At 47.6% G+C, this 14,899-nt stretch overlaps 1 pseudogene; it reads right to left on the bottom strand.

Moving 5' to 3' along the window:
• Positions 1-4,930: 4,930 nt before the first annotated feature.
• On the bottom strand, positions 4,931-6,929 carry LOC132712164 (kunitz-type serine protease inhibitor bitisilin-2 pseudogene; annotated as a pseudogene).
• Positions 6,930-14,899: the final 7,970 nt, after the last annotated feature.

Genomic DNA, 14,899 nt, shown 5'->3' with positions numbered 1-14,899 from the left:
AGGGCAGCGACCAGGGCCTCTATGGCCTCTTTGATGTTTGCCGTGGCAGGCGGGGCCTGGCAAGGGGCTTGTGGGTTCGGAGTGGTCCTCTGGGCCGCTGGAAGGCTGAACTGACTGGCTGGCGTTGTAGGCCTGGGCTGTGGGGCTGGGGATGGCCTGGCTCGTGGTGCTGGCAAAGTGCCCAGGGGAGCAGCCATCTTGGGGGAAGTGGCCTCCGGAAGTGGCCTGGTGGCCATTTTGTTTGGCGGGAAACTGGGTGGGGGGGCAGTCTCTCTGGCGGCAGGCGCCATCTTGGAGAGATCAGGCAGGGGAGTCCTTACCGGGATGGCAGGCATCTCTGGTGCTGCCTCCTCAGGCCTCTCTCTGGCTGCTGCCCTTGTCTTCAGGAGGGAGGCCAGCGCTGCTCGGCACTCCTCTTCTGACATCTCAGCCACTTGCCTGTCCAGGCTTTCATCTGGTCCTTCTGCCCCCTCTTCGTCAGTGCTGAAGAAGCCTTCTCCAACATTGCCTGGCTCGGCCCCTGGGATCTCTTGCTGCATCTGGGTGGCCTCTGGCTGCCAGGGTGTAGCTGGATGGAAACCCCCTTCAATGTTTTCCATCGTTGATTCAGACTGGGGCTGCTGTGAAGTTCTCCTCCGTTGAAGGCCTCTGGTCACAACAGGGGAGCTTCTCTCACAGGTTATTTTGGAGGGCATCTCGCCTTTTCAGCAGCTCCTGGAGTGGAGTTCTGCTACCATTCCCTCTGCTACCATTCTGTGGAAATTGGGATCGTAGAAACACCCAGGAGCATAGAAGAGTCCAAAGGCAGATGCATGAATAAATGTGATAAATGTATTTATTCATATAACAAAACATTAACTATATACAAAGGCTGTCTTAATATCCATTAATATCCATTAGGATAGGGGGCACACAGCGTGTGTGACCACCCCTATCAAAGATCATGTCTCATGGAGAACAAACGTAAAAGAGAGCTTGGTGGAAAGGTTAGAGGGGGTTTTATACTCAGTGTAAGCCCCTCCTCTCCACATAGGGGTGGGGGCACTTTCTGCCTCCACTAGTGTCTGTATGATACATGTGCCAATGGCTTGCAAATACTTGACAAATAGGAAACCTTCCTATTCATGGACAGCCATTTATCCGGAATGGTAGAGGCCAGGGTCTGCTGCTTGAGTAGGGGGTTGGACTAGAAGACCTGAAAGGTCCCTTTCCACTCTGATATTCTATGTGTCCAGGTTCCGATGGACAGACAGACGCACTCAACCAAGGCAAGCACGATCGAGACAATCCAATCTCTCTATGCAAAACTTTATTGAGTGCATCATTTTGGCATGTTTGAAGGCAAAACCAGATCTAGATCTTTCCTGTGCTAATCCCTCTAGTTAAAGTTCAAATTCTACCATCCACCAATTAGCTGAGGTCACATTGTCCAATGCCGTCTCTGGATATTGTTATGGGAAAGTCTTTGGGGCTTCTGCAAATACCTGCCTAAGTGTCCTTGGTTCTCATACTGACATCTTGATGTCTGGGCCATGTTCTGTCTCCCTTTCCCTCCCCTCACAGTTCGTTGGCAAGCTGAGATGTGATAATTTTATTTATTTATTTTAGGAAATTTCTATTGCCACCTATTCACACATGGGGGCTCACAGGAATATAAAAACCTCATGTATAAAGCAAACTAATAAAAGAGAAAAATTGTGCAATAAATTAATAAAATATAATAACCCCATCCCCACCTTTTCTCAGGCAGAGGTGAGAAGCCTCCAACTCTCACTCTCTGGAAGGGCTCTTCACCACAGCCACAAGAGTCCTTTAAGGAGGATCCGTGTGAATAGAATAACAGAGTTGGAAGGGACCTTGGAGGTCTTCTAGTCCAACCCCCTGCTTAGGCAGGAAACCCTATACCATTTCAAACAAATGGTGATCCAACATGTTCTTAAAAAGTTCCAGTGTTGGAGCATTCACGACTTCTGGAGGCAAGTTGTTCCACTGATTAATTATTCTAACTGTCGGGAAATTTCTGCTCAGTTCCAAGTTGCTTCTCTCCTTGATTAGTTTCCACCCATTGCTTCTTGTCCTGCCTTCAGGGGCTTTGGAAATTTGGCTCTTCTTTGTGGCAACTCTTGAGATATTGGAAGACTGCTATCATGTCTCCCCTAGTCCTTCTCTTCACTAGACTAGCCATGCCCAGTTCCTGCAACCGTCCTTCATAAGTTTTAGCCTCCAGTCCCCAAATCCTCTTTGTTGCTCTTCTCTGCGCTCTTTCCAGAGTCTCCACATCTTTTTTACATTTTGGCGACCAAAACTGGGTGCCGGATTCCAAGTGTGGCCTTACCAAGGCCTTGTAACCACAGGCTTGAACAAGGTGGTTCACACCGGTGTTCGGTGTGTTACACGAGGATTTGTGTAAAGAGGAACATTCAGAGCAAGCAGTGAAGCCCTCAAATCAGGAGTGACCTTTGCCTTGGCCAAGCAGGGAAGGACTTGCTGAGAGAGACCTGGGGGGAGGGAGAATTTCCTGACAATCTGAGCACAAACACCTGGGCAGGTGATGCTACCTGCTGGCCATTTTATGACCACAGTGGCAGAAAGTCTGCAAAAGTTGATGGAGTTAGCTGAGATGGCTAAACTGACAGCTATGATTAAAGAAAAAAAAATGATTACTTTTGTTTCTACTTGGAAACTGCTGGTGGACTTTGTGCTTGAGGGGGAAAAAAATGAAACTTTGATTTGGGCTTTACCAATTAAAGAATTTTCTTGTTACAGAAATGGCTAGTTCAGACTAGAAATAAAAATAAAGATAAGCAAGAAAATGGCAAGAGAACACCTGTCTGATCTTGATGAATATAAGTCACCAGGACCTGATGGATTACATCCCAGAGTTCTGAAGGAGCTGACAGATTATATCTCAGAACTATTGTACCTCCTGGAGCATCGGGGAATTATCAGAGGATAAAAAAAAAAACAGACCCAGGAAATTACAGACCAATCAACCCAACATCAATACTTGGGGAGATAGCGGAAAAAAATAATCAAAAAACAGATCTGTGAACATCTAGAAATAAGTAAGGTTACAACTAGAAGCTAGCACGGGTTTGTTAAAAGCCAAACCAATCTTATTTCATTCTTTGACAAAGTGTCTAAATTAGTAGACCAGAAAACTGCTGTGGACATGGTATACTTAGACTTCAGCAAGGCATTCAACAAAGTAGACCACAACCTACTTCTTGGTAAGCTAGAAAAAAAGTGGGATAGACAACATCACCATGTACGTCTACATGGAGGGAAGTAAGCAGTGGGGTACCACAAGGTTCCGTCTTAGACCCAGGACGCTTCAATTATCTCCATAAATGATTTAGATGAGAGGATAGAAGGGGAACTCATCAAATTTGCAGGTGACACTAAACTGGCAGGAATAGCCAACACCCCAGAAGACAAACTCAGGATCCAAAAAGATCTTGACAGATTTGAACAATGGGTCATATTCAACAAAATGATATTTAATGTGGCAAGATTTTTAAGCAAGATTTTACACCTGGGCAGGAAAAATCAAAGGTACAAGAACAGTTTAGGTGAAATGTGACTCAAAACCAGTAACTGTGAGAGGGACCTTGCAGTCCTAATGGATGATCATTTGAATATGAGCTAGTGGTGTGTAGCAGCAGCCAAAAGAGCTTATACAATCCTTGGTTATATAAACAGATGCATAGAATTAAAATCACTTGAAGTATTTGTACTGCTTTATAAAACCTTACTAGGGTCACACCTGGAATTTGCATCTAGTTTTGGTCACCACATTGCAAAAAGATGTCGAGACTTTGGAAAAAGTGCCAAGAAGAGCAACTAAGATGATTTATAGGCCTGGAGACTAAAACATATGAAGGGCAGCGGCAGTATTTGGGTTTGGCCAGTCTAGAGAAAACAAGGACTAGGGGGAACATGATAGCAGTCTTCCAGTATTTGAGAGGCTGCCCCAAAGAAGAGGGGGTCAAAGCACCAGAAGGCAGGACAAGAAGCAACGGCTGGGAACTGATCAAAGAGAGAAGCAACCTGGAATTAAGGAGGAATTTCCTAACAGTGAGGACAATTAACCAGTGGAACAGCTTGCCACCAGAAGTTGTGGGTGCTGCATCCCTGGAGGTTTTCAGGAAGAGGCTGGACAGCCATTTGTCTGAAATGGTAGAGGGTCCTGCTTGAGTAGGAGTAGGAGCTGGACCTCTAAGGTCCCTTCCAGCTTTATTCTGATTAGCTGAGAGATCCCAGACCAACTGTTGGCCTCACCATTAATGCCTGGCTTTGTTCACACAAAACCCTTGACCTGCTTCTAATCCCTTCCCTTCCCTCCCTCTCCATGAGATGAAGTTACTGGTGACTTAGGAACAGGTGGCAGGCAAAGGAGATTTTGCGTGGACAGCTATAATATATGTTTAAAACTGACAAATATCTACATACATGAGAATCCTTCCTATATCTAATATTTTTCCTACCATTCTGTTTTATTTTCCTGGGTTTTTTCCGCTTCTCTTCCCCCCCACTTCTCCTTAATTAAAAAAAGGCTTAAAAAGTTCTCTGATTTGCCTCGTTGTCTCCAGCCAGACCATCCATGTGGAACCATCAGCGAGTAGCAGAGTCTCTGGGTCCATCCCAGACTTACTCTGGAGTAAACCCTTTGTAGGGACTGAGTTTCAGGGATTTTGTGCTCCGAGAGCTTCTTCCCCTTTGCATCACCTCTGGAAAGTCATCTTGCCTCTCATCTCCTCTTTCTCTGACAAAGTGGGGAGAAAACCCCCCAAAGAGGCCCAAGGAGACACCTGAGACAGATAAGGATGCCGGGACCAATTCTTTATTGCAGAGGAGAAGGAATGAGCCCGGGGTGGGGTTTGGGGGGAGGGTCTCCAGGGTGGTGCAGGACAGAAGAAGGGTCTTTGGGTCAAATTTGAACAGTAGTTCCAATTCTGGTGGGTCTCCTCGTTATTGATGCTGTAAAAACAAATGTTCAGATATGAGCTTTCTGTCCAGAACGGCCTCCAGTGCCTCATCTTACACCCAGGGAGACCCAAAGCTGAAATCAGGAGGAACGTTTTGATTAGAAGAGAGCAAGGACTCGGGACTCAGGAGGGGATGGACACTCTAAATGCCCCTCCTCTCTTGGCTGGGATCAGCGGTGGACATGCACAACCACGGTTTCCATCAAAGAGGAAGGAAGAATTTCAGGGAATGGGAGGCAGAGACTTTCTGTGCTGGTTCTGCAGACTCCCACAGCCCCCTCCTCAAATACAGAAGGGGGTAAGATAGGACCCTCCCCCAAGCAGAGGCTGGACAACCAGAGAGGTCTTCTTTCCTTGGACCTCCTGGAAGTTGCCTGAAGTTCTTAGGCTAAATGGGGAGCTTGAAGATCTGAGTGGCTCCCTCAGAATTGAGTCCTTGGTGGTTCATAGACTGGGCAGGATAGAGCCATCATGCCAACATCCACATAAGGACAAAAAAACCAGCAGAAAATAATTCCCTACTCAAGAAAAACACATTCCCACCAAGTATGAGCCTTGGTGGCGCAGCAGACTAAAGCACTGTTAAGTAACACCAGCTGCCTGCAATTGCTGCGAGTTCAAATCTCACCAGGCTCGAGGTTGACTCAGCCTTCCATCCTTCCGAGGTAGGTAATATGAGGACCCGGTTTGTGGGGGCAATAAGCTGACTTTGTATAAAAAAGAACACCGCTTGGGGGGGCCCGAAAGCCCTACTAAGCAGGTATATACAAAAGTATGACGGCTATTGCTTAAAAACCATTGTAAGCCGCCCTGAGTCTCCGGAGAAGGGCGGCATATAAATCGAACCAATAAATAAATAAGACTTGCAGGGCAAGCTGAAGTATCAAAACAGGGAACAAACCCTACACTAAGCTGCACTGATGATGTTCTCTAGTTGGGTCATGAAACGTCTGCAAGAAAATAACTACACTCAGAGAGCACCAGGGACTGCACTCTCCTTCTTCTCCTTCTCCTTCTCCTTCTCCTTCCCCCCTCCTCCTCCAAGCTCAGATAGCACCAAAATTCTACAGTTCAACCTGAGTGATAAAGATTCACTTCTATGGAATCGATCATAATCTGTTGTGAGAACTACACTGTTACATTAAGCTACCCTATGCTTAATTTTAAGAGACAACAATCCTTTTTCAATGCAGAAGTCAATCTGCAACTCCTTCCCTACTTACCAACACAGGTGTACTGGCATTGATCTTTGGTCTCAAACCTGTTGGCATTGCCCCAACAACCACCATAAGTAAAAACTTTACATTCGTTTGAAGCTGAGTCATAGTAGTAGACTTGAAAGTTGGCGTAGCATGGTCCGGGGTCGGGAGGAAGATAATAATATTCTGTGACAAATGGAAAGGCGAGGGGGGGGATGTTATTTGATTAGCTAGCACAAAAGTCTGTAAGGTATTTCCCGAACCTGGTGCCCTCTTCGCATGCTCAGATTGCAAACAGTTGAGAACCATCTAAGATGTTTCCATTTGGTTTCCTGCCCTGGGGGTTGGATCAGATGGATGACTGGATTGTTCCCATTGCTTAAAATCCTGATTCAGCTGCTGATTGAATTGAGATAGGTCGGCCCCCACCTAAAATTGCATCTCTCTTTCTTGGGGCCCCCTCCCATTTCTGTCTCCTACTCAGCTGACACCCAACCACCATCTCCAGAACCTCCCCAGAAGAAGCCCCACCAAGCCAGAGGTTCTAGACGGGGGTCTTTGGGGGGGGAAAACTCTGGTCACTTCAGCCCCTCCCTGCAAAGGGTCTCAAGATCTTTCTGAAAGCTCTACCTGGCCGGTTCTGGCTGGAGACAGGGATCAGCTCTGCCCAGAGGGTGAGGAGTCCCAGCAGGAGAAGAAGACCTCCAGAAGACATGATGAAACCATCTGCCCCACCCTTGGGCTTCTGGCTCTATTTATTCTCCCATCTGGAAATTTCACATCCAGGAAGCAGTTGTAATGCAGAGACAATTTGAATTCGTTTCTCTTTCATAAGTTGATTGAACAAGAGGTGACAACATTCAGAGTCGCATTGAGTGGCCAGTTTGGGGAAAGCTAAACAGGTCCCTGTTGCTCTGTTCCAGTCCCTCCCTCACACACGAGGCCCTCCAAGACAGAAGTCTTATTCTCCAGGTTCCCACTCCCACCAAATGTGAAGTTCTCTTCAGTCTGGTACTCTTCGGTCTAGGTCCGGGGTCGCAAAGTCCAAGAATGAAGGCAAAAGTCCACAAATCCACACACACAAAGTCTGAAATCCAGGCACACTCCAAAGTCCATGCAGCATAACCAAATCAAGCTATGAGTCTTCCTCCTCCTCCTCCTCTTTCTCCTCCCCCTCCTCCTCCCAAGGTTCCGACCGATGCCCTAATAAAAGCAGGAGCCCCAAGCCTTTTAGCAAGAAAAATCCAGTTGTTTATTAGGAACGCCATATCGGCACAGACCAAGCAAAGCCAACTCTGACTTCACCCAGTTCGCGCCTTGCCTCTGACCCTGTTGCCCCCTCGCCCCACGGTGTGTCATCAGTCACATTCCCCAATGACCGTTCCCCAATGAAGCAATTTTGTGGGTCATAGAAGTCACTCCCTTCTGCCATTGTGGGTCTCTGTGGAGATGGCCTTGCCTTCGGGTGGCTAGGATGTGTTTTGTTTTGACTGTGGTGTGAATTCCTCTGTACAGCTGGGAGGTACGATTTCCCATCCCCCTGCCTATGGCAACTCGGGAGCAGGTCAGGAAAGCTTTGCAAGTTGACAACCTCCTCCCTTCTAGCACTGATGTTGTTCCCCAGATGGGTAATGAAACATCTGCAAGAAAACAACCAAGCTCAGAGAACAAGAAAATGGAATGGCAGAAAAAATGATTAGATATACAAGGACGTGTAGAATGTGTATGTTTTATGCATGTGTTATTATAGTTGTCCACAAAATATCTCCTTTGCAAGCCTTCTGTTCATAATTAACCAATAGCTTCCACAATGGGAAGGAATTAATTTCTCAGCAGATCGAAAAGCATCCATTTCCACCCTCCACCCATCAATTTCCACAGCATGAAAAGAAACCGCTCTTCCAGGCTGCAGGAGACCGAAGGACCCTCGGGACCATGTGAGGGGCACACGACTCTCTCAGGACGGCCCTTCCGATCCCTTTTGCCATGGTACACTTTGTGATGCCAACATGCAAACAGGCTTTGTAACCCAGGACACTGTTGTGTAAGCCAGGATCCAGGAAAGACAAGCAGCCCCAGGGCTCACCAGCTCAAGCACAAGAGTCCTCCCTTGGTACAGATGATAGGTGTTACCTCAACTGTTGGTCCTTCCTGACATGGGCAAAGCCAACGGTTCATTGCCTTGAGAAAGAGATCTCGACATCCTTCCATTTCCTCTTGTTCCTGCAAGGGATCTTCTCACTTCCTCAAAGCAGGACTTAAAGGTCCATCTGCCTGGCATTCCTGCTGTTTGGGCACCATGAAGCTGTGCAGGGCCACCTCCTTCTGGTTCTCCTCACCTTCCCCAGAACCCCACTCCCATGACGTTACTTGTTAGGATTCAGAAAACAGCTGCAAGAAGACCACCAAGCTGCAAGGGATCCTATAGGCCTCCTCCTCCTCCTCAAACCTGACTACCTTCCAACACTGATGATTCTAGCCAGTTGTGTAATGAAATGTGTGCAGGAAAACCACCAGGCTCAGAGAGCAACTAGTACCCAGCACATGAACACTGAGCTACCAATTTAGCTCAATTTAGCAAGATACCCATCGACCATGGTATGTTGCTGCGACAGCTCAAGGGGTTGGCAGTGGGAGGCACTGTTTTACGGTGGTTCTCCTCCTATCTCTCGGGCCGTACACAAGCGGTGTTGGCAGGGGGGCAGAGGTCGGCTATGAGGCCCCTCACCTGTGGGGTGCCCCAGGGGTCGGTCCTCTCGCCTCTCCTGTTCAACATCCATATGAAGCTGCTTGGAAAGTTCATCCGTGGTTTTGGGGTGCGGTATCATCAGTACGCTGATGATACCCAGCTTTTTATATCCACCCCAAACCAGCCCAGTGATGCCCTCGACGTGATGTCACGTTGCCTGGAAGCGGTACGGACCTGGATGGGGAGGAACAGGCTTCGACTCAACCCCGCCAAGACCGAGTGGCTGTGGGTACCGGCATCTTGTTCCGATCGAGATATTCCATCGTTGACCATCGGGGGTGAGGTGTTACCCCCTGTGGATAGGTCCCGCAACTTGGGTGTCCTCCTGGATTCACGGTTGTCTCTGGAAGACCATGTGACGACCGTGACCAGTTGGGCATTTGCCCAGGTTCGCCTTGTGCGACAGTTGTGCCCTTACTTGGACCAAGATGCCCTATGCACCGTTACTCATGCGCTGGTCACCTACCATCTTGAGTACTTCGGGTGAGGTTCAAGGTGCTGGTTATCACATATAAAGCCCTTCATGGCCTAGGCCCGGGATATCTGTCAGACTCCCTGCAGCCAGCGACAATCCCCAATCGCCCGGTGCGTTCCCACAGACAGGGCCTCCTCAGGTGCCGTCAGCCAGACAGTGCCGGCTGGCGACCCCCAGGGGGAGAGTTTTCTCTGTGGGCGCACCCACCCTCTGGAACCAACTTCCTTTGGAGCTCTGGATGGCCCCGGACCTTCGCTCGTTCCGCCGTGATTTGAAGACCTGGCTGTTCCGTAGCCTGGACTGATGGGGGTTTTTTAATGAATTTTTAAACTGTTTTAAATTGGATTTTAATTTTATATCATTTTAATAAGGAACTTTGCATTTTACTGTTGTGAGCCGCCCTGAGTCCTCGGAGATAGGGCGACATATAAATTGCATTAAATAAATAAAATAAATAAATAAATAAATAAATTTTCTCTTCCCTCTTTGCAGGATTTACCTGAGAGCCAGGGCCAAGCCAGCCTCCCTCCCCACATCTGACCTGCAACTGAGCATCCCCACCACACCAACCGCAATCTTGTAAAATCCCAGCAATTATTATTTGGATGCTGTTCTTAATGTTTGGTATCGATGAGGCTTATTGATATGCAATAGACTTCTTAGACTCCTCCTGCATTCTCAGACCTTGCCTAATCCAAATCCACCTTTCACTGCAGTTGCAGCTCTCTCTGTGTTGTGAAATTTAGAAGTTTCCGTTGGTTCTTCTGACTGCCAGTTGGCAATGCCAATCAGCCCAGAGAGCCCCTCCCTCACTGCCCATCTATTAAGCAACCCTGGTTGAGGAGGAACAAGGACAGATAAATAAACAAGGAACAAGCAATACTGCAAACAGGGAGCAGAAGCTGCCTTGTGCCAAACCTTCCTATTCATGGGCAGCCATTTGTCCAGAATGGTAGAGGCCAGGGTCTGCTGCTTGAGTAGGGGATTGGACTAGAAGACCTCAAAGGTCCCTTCCCACTCTGATGTTCTATGTGTCCAGGTTCCGACGGACGGACGCACTCAATCAAGGCAAGCATGATCGAGACGATCCAATCTCTCTATGCAAAACTTTATTGAGTGCATCATTTTGGCATGTTTGAAGGCAAAACCAGATCTAGATCTTTCCCGTGCTAATCCCTCTAGTTAAAGTTCAAATTCTACCACCCACCAATTAGCTGAGGTCACATTGTCCAATGCCGTCTCTGGATATTGTTATGGGAAAGTCTTTGGGGCTTCTGCAAATACCTGCCTAAGTGTCCTTGGTTCTCATACTGACATCTTGATGTCTGGGCCATGTTCTGTCTCCCTTTCCCTCCCCTCACAGTTCGTTGGCAAGCTGAGATGTGATAATTTTGTTTATTTATTTTAGGAAATTTCTATTGCCACCTATTCACACATGGCGGCTCACAGGAATATAAAAACCTCATGTACAAAGCAAACTAATAAAAGAGAAAAACTGTGCAATAAATTAATAAAATATAATAACCCCATCCCCACCTTTTCTCAGGCAGAGGTGAGAAGCCACCAACTCTCACTCTCTGGAAGGGCTCTTCACCACAGCCACAAGAGTCCTTTAAGGAGGATCCGTGTGAATAGAATAACAGAGTTGGAAGGGACCTTGGAGGTCTTCTAGTCCAACCCCCTGCTTAGGCAGGAAACCCTATACCATTTCAAACAAATGGTGATCCAACATGTTCTTAAAAAGTTCCAGTGTTGGAGCATTCACGACTTCTGGAGGCAAGTTGTTCCACTGATTAATTATTCTAACTGTCGGGAAATTTCTGCTCAGTTCCAAGTTGCTTCTCTCCTTGATTAGTTTCCACCCATTGCTTCTTGTCCTGCCTTCAGGGGCTTTGGAAATTTGGCTCTTCTTTGGGGCAGCCCCTGAGATATTGGAAGACTGCTATCATGTCACCCCTAGTCCTTCTCTTCACTAGACTAGCCATGCCCAGTTCCTGCAACCGTCCTTCATAGGTTTTAGCCTCCAGTCCCCAAATCCTCTTTGTTGCTCTTCTCTGCACTCTTTCCAGAGTCTCTGCATCTTTTTTACATCGTGGTGACCAAAACTGGATGCCGGATTCCAAGTGTTGTAACCACAGGCTTGAACAAGGTGGTTTGTTGCACGAGGATTTGTGTAAAGAGGAACACTCAGAGCAAGCAGTGAAGCCTTCAGATCTGGAGTGACCTTTGCCTTTGCCAAGCAGGGAAGGACTTGCTGAGAGAGACCTGGGGGGGGGGGCAGAATTTCCTGACAATCTGAGCACAAACACCTGGGCAGGTGATGCTACCTGCTGGCCATTTTATGACCACAGTGGCAGAAAGTCTGCAAAAGTTGATGGAGTTAGCTGAGATGGCTAAACTGACAGCTATGATTAAAGAAAAAAAAATGATTACTTTTGTTTCTACTTGGAAACCGCTGGTGGACTTTGTGCTTGAGGGGGAAAAAATGAAACTTTGATTTGGGCTTTACCAATTAAATAATTTTCTTGTTACAGAAATGGCTAGTTCAGACTAGAAATAAAAATAAAGATAAGCAAGAAAATGGCAAGAGAACACCTGTCTGATTGTCACCAGGACCTGATGGATTACATCCCAGAGTTCTGAAGGAGCTGGCAGATGTCATCTCAGAACTATTGTACCTCCTGGAGCATCGGGGAATTATCAGAGGATTGGAAAAGAGCTGATGTGGAAAAATGAAAAAAAAAAACAGACCCAGGAAATTACAGACCAATCAACCCAACATCAATTCTTGGGGAGATAGTGGAAAAAAATAATCAAAAAACAGATCTGTGAACATCCAGAAATAAATAAGGTTACAACTAGAAGCTAGCACGGGTTTGTTAAAAGCCAAACCATTCTTATTTCATTCTTTGACAAAGTGTCTAAATTAGTAGACCAGAAAACTGCTGTGGACATAGTATACTTAGACTTCAGCAAGGCATTCAACAAAGTTGACCATAACCTTGTTGTTGAGAGTGTGGTCGCGCAACAGCTCCCCCAGCACCTGGATGAAACGACGTATCTAGATCCGTTCCAGTAGGGCTTCAGGCCCGGGTACAGCACGGAAACGGCATTGGTCGCGTTGGTAGATGATCTCTGGAGGGCTCGGGACAGGGGATGCTCCTCTGTCCTGGTCCTGTTAGATCTCTCAGCAGCTTTTGATACCATCAACCATGGTATCATGCTGCACCGGCTGGAAGAGTTAGGGGTGGGAGGCACTGTGTTGCGGTGGTTCTCCTCCTTTCTCTCTGACCGGTCGCAGTCTGTGTTGACAGGGGGGCAGAGGTCAACCCCGAGGCCCCTCATATGCGGGGTACCGCAAGGGTCGGTCCTCTCGCCCCTCCTGTTCAACATTTATGTGAAGCCGCTGGGCGAGATCATCCATGGTTTCGGGGTGAAGTACCATCAGTATGCTGACAACACCCAGCTGTACATCTCCACCCGGGACCACCCCAACGATGCCCTTGAAGTGATGTCCCAGTGCCTGGAGGCCGTACGGATCTGGATGGGGAGAAACGGGCTCAGGCTCAACCCATCCAAGACCGAGTGGTTGTGGTTTCCGACGTCCCGATATAGTCAGCTGGCGCCATCGCTGGCTATTGGGGGCGAATCATTGGCCCCCACGGAAAGGGCTCATAACTTGAGCGTCCTCCTGGATTCACGGCTGTCTTTTGAAGAGCATTTGACGGCCGTGACCGGGAGGATTTTTCATCAGGTTCGCCTGATTCGCCCCTTTCTAGATCGGGACTCGTTACGCACAGTCACTCATGCCCTCGTCACCTCCCGCCTGGACTATTGCAACACTCTCTACATGGGGCTCTAGAATTAAAATCACTTGAAGTATTTGTACTGCTTTATAAAACCTTACTAGGGTCACACCTGGAATTTGCATCTAGTTTTGGTCACCACATTGCAAAAAAGATGTTGAGACTTTGGAAAAAGTGCCAAGAAGAGCAACTAAGATGATTTATAGGCCTGGAGACTAAAACATATGAAGGGCAGCGGCAGTATTTGGGTTTGGCCAGTCTAGAGAAAACAAGGACTAGGGGGAACATGATAGCAGTCTTCCAGTCTTTGAGAGGCTGCCCCAAAGAAGAGGGGGTCAAAGCACCAGAAGGCAGGACAAGAAGCAACGGCTGGGAACTGATCAAAGAGAGAAGCAACCTGGAATTAAGGAGGAATTTCCTAACAGTGAGGACAATTAACCAGTGGAACAGCTTGCCACCAGAACCACATTTGTTTTCCTGCACTGATTGGACCGGATGGCTGAATGACAGTTCCCTGTTGCTTAAAATCCTGATTCTGAGGGGACTTTGGTTCTTTCTGAGCTTGGTAGTTGTTTGAAGATTTGAACTTTCATTAACCAAAGTAAGGAACATCCCCATGAACTCTGATGATGCTACCTAATTTGGGTCATGAAACATCTACAAGAAAACCACCAAGCTCAGAGAGCACCAAAGACCCCCTCATTTCAACCCTGAGCTATAAATATTCTCCTTTAATTATCCCGATTATGCTGCTGCATTGAGTTAAAGATAGGTCAGCCTTTCCCCTAAAATTGCATCTCTCTTTCTTGGGGCCTCCTCCCGTTTCTGACTGCTACTCAGCTGAGACCCAACCACCTTCTCCAGTACCTCCCCAGAAGAAGCCCCACCAAGCCAGAGCTTCTAGACTGGGGTCTTTGGTTTCCCTTTCCTGGGGGAGGACTCTGACTACTTCAGCCCATCTCTGCAAAAGGTTTCAAGATCTTTCTGAAAGCTCACTTGGACGGTCCTGGCCGGAGACAGGGGTCAGTTCCGCCCAGAGGCTGAGGAGTCCCAGCAGGAGAAGAAGACCTCCAGAAGACATGATGAAGCCGTCTGCCCCACACTCGGGTTGCTGGCTCTATTTATTCTCCCAGCTGGGATTTTCACATCCAGGAAGCAGGTTGATGTAATGGAGAGACAATTTGAATTCTTCTGTCTTTCACAACATAGTTGAACACCCCTAACCCATTCTACAATCTTGATTTCTTTAAATGTTTAAGTCACTTGACCTCCAAACCCCTGGGGTTTGTGGAGGAGGAGGAAAAGGGGAAGGAGGAAGGAGAGGAGAAAGAGGAGGAGGTGGAAGATTGTGGGGTCCTTGGTGCTCTCTGAGCTTGGTTGTTTTCTTGCAGATGTTTCATTACCCAGCTAGGGAATATCATCAGTTCTAGAAGAGAAGGGGGTTGGAGGAGGAGGAGGAGGAGGAGGAGGAGGAGAAGGAGAAGGAGAAGGAGAAGGAGAAGGAGAAGGAGAAGGAGAAGGAGAAGAAGCAGCTATGACCATCAGTGCTAGAAGGGAGTGGGATTTGTGGAGGAGAAGGAGGAGGATGAAAACTACTTTCGTGCTCTTGGTGCTGTCTGAGCTTAGTTGGTTTTTTGCAGCCATTTTATGATCCAGCTAGTGGGGTTTGAGGAGGGGGAGGA

This window comes from Pantherophis guttatus, chromosome 3, assembly GCF_059756535.1.
Source record: "Pantherophis guttatus breed Tessera chromosome 3, ASM5975653v1, whole genome shotgun sequence".
NCBI lineage: Eukaryota > Metazoa > Chordata > Lepidosauria > Squamata > Colubridae > Pantherophis > Pantherophis guttatus.
The sequence above is the reverse complement of the archived record's forward strand: the minus strand, read 5'-3'. Positions and strand labels throughout refer to the sequence as shown.